Below are 2,491 nucleotides of genomic sequence, written 5' to 3'. Positions count from 1 at the left end.
GACCCATAACATGTAAAAGTGAATTAGAGAAATGTTTAAAGACGGCCCCTGATCAGCTCTATGTCCGAAGTTGCAGTAGGTAGATAAACTGTCCAAAGTTGCAGTAAAGCTAATACTACTCCAGGCCTAAATTCAGTACCAGGAATGTTGCTACATTATTCGAATATTCCAACCAAATGGCTTTAAATAAACAATGATTAGTGATTGCTTACTCTCATCAACGAAGACGGGTTCCCGCGATTCGTTCATAGTTCCCTCATAATTCAAATCCAAAGAACCTGGTTTACAAGATTCTTTTTGTATCCATGCAACATTGAAGAAACTCAAAGCCAATCTCGAAAGACAATGCATCATGGTAATTGATCCAAAATCTCCAACTTCAGTGAAAGATCCCAAGGGCAGATCCCTATTTTTAAACTTGACCAATTCCATGGAGTAGCAAGCATGAATAAGAGGAACAAGAGGCACAAGAATGTGATTAAACGTTCTCATGCTTGCAGGTTTGTACGGGAATTGACACATTTTCAACGCACGATTGTTTGATGTGAGTGATCGTATTAGGATGTGTAATCCTGAAAAATGGTCCTTGGAGCAAGCTCCTTCATATACGGCATAAAACACAAGGACAAAGGTTATTAGTAATGTTCTACAACCCTTAATGGGAGAAATGACCATCTTCATATTGTGGTCCAAGTGAAAGTATTTCTCATTGTTTGTTAACTAAATATTGTGCGCATGGTGGTTATATTTTCTGGTTATGTGTTTTCTCAAATGCCAAGACATTAAGATATGTTTTCCTTTGTCAAGAGGACAAAAGGAACAACTTTTATCAAATACACATGCTTTAGAGAGGCTCAGAAAAGTGTGGTAAATCACTTTAAGCACATTAAAACGCATCAACGTAGTCAATGAGTATTGAACTTACTCTCAGTTATGTATTAAACTAAAATTTCATAAATTTCTATTTAGCAGATGCTGGGTTATTACAAGTTGAAAGTTGCGGTTTGCACCTTAAAAGATAAAAAATGGCCTAATTATGTTCCCAGTTCTTCCCAAGGCATATTATTGTCTTTTTCAAAGACACTACAAGAAGTAATATTTTCCATTTTTTTAAAGATCTCTTCAAAAGCTAAAAATAGCAAAAAAATGTCACTTAAAACTTGTAAGATGTAAGTGCCAAAAACTACACTATCCTATCATGTTTATAAAGTACTTGAACGATACATGTGACAGTCTAATTTTCAAAATTGTCACTTTTTGCTATAATTAATTTCTATGTACTAGCGATGTTTTAATTCAACATAAATGTAATTTTGTAAAAATTCAAAATTAAGCTTGATTAAAGCTGCAATTGACAAGTATGGCATCGAAATTATGAAATGTTCACATTAAGTCAGTCTTAAGTAACCTTCCAAACTATTTTCGGGTTTCTCTTCCAGCTTTTGAAAGATAAATTTTTCCTTTATATTTTAGGCATCGAAAAAGCATATTAAATATTTTTGGCAATTGCTGTAAGATACAACCGGAGCAATTTGTACTCAAATTTGATGCAAACACAATATTTGAAAGCGTGATATCTTATCGTTAGCTCAATTGATTTGGATAACATTGTAGTTGGAAACGCAACTAAGGTTACTCCCAACATCTATTGGTTACGTTTTTGAGAATATTATCTCTTTGTAGGTTTTAAGCGGATTAATATTTTAATTTGAGCTAAAATCCAAGATGGTCTTCTACAAAAGTTGTTCCTTTTGTTTCAATAACAAGGAAAATCGTTTTTAGAAGTCTTGGTATTTGCACAAAAACTTTATCAATATTGTGGGTACCACCGTGTGCGCACTTTAAGTTTGCTGTTTTCAAAAGAGAGGAAGCAAAATGAAGGCTGTTTCGTGGATACCTGATAAGGTCAGAACCATGGACGAATATAGATGACATGAGTCATTGTAACTAAAGGCATTCAATTGTATTAAAAGCAGCAAGGTATAAAAATTGCTTTCTACATTCCTCCAACTGATCTCGTGACGGAAGAGATCCATAACAGCCGCAGACTAGACGGATTTTTTTTGTATTTGGGGTGCTAGGGTAGGAGGGGCGAGCCTCGCCCGGCCTGTGGGTGTGGTTAGCGTCTAAAAGTTTCCTTAAGAATTGCTGGGAGGAGAATCGAATCAGGGACCTCTCTTATGCTAGGAAACTGTGCTAACCATTACGCCACGTCTCCTCCCTAAAGCCTTAGCTGAACTGACTTTTTAACGTAAATGTTAAGAGGAAAACATCATTGATTGAGAGTATATTTAGTTATTACCCCAAACCGCTGTCGGTTTATATTTATAGGTTAATGACAACCGTTTCTTGGAATCGTGGACTGCCATAATCCTCAGTCTAAGAATTTGTTCGTGGTTCTGGTTGGGTTGGATCGGAACGTTAGTCTTAATTGGTTTAATTGGTGGTCGAGGTTTGGTTCGGATTGCATCAAGAACGTAAGCCAGAAATA

Source organism: Tigriopus californicus, chromosome 12 (assembly GCF_007210705.1).
Source record: "Tigriopus californicus strain San Diego chromosome 12, Tcal_SD_v2.1, whole genome shotgun sequence".
NCBI classification, from domain to species: domain Eukaryota; kingdom Metazoa; phylum Arthropoda; class Copepoda; order Harpacticoida; family Harpacticidae; genus Tigriopus; species Tigriopus californicus.
The sequence above is the reverse complement of the archived record's forward strand: the minus strand, read 5'-3'. Positions refer to the sequence as shown.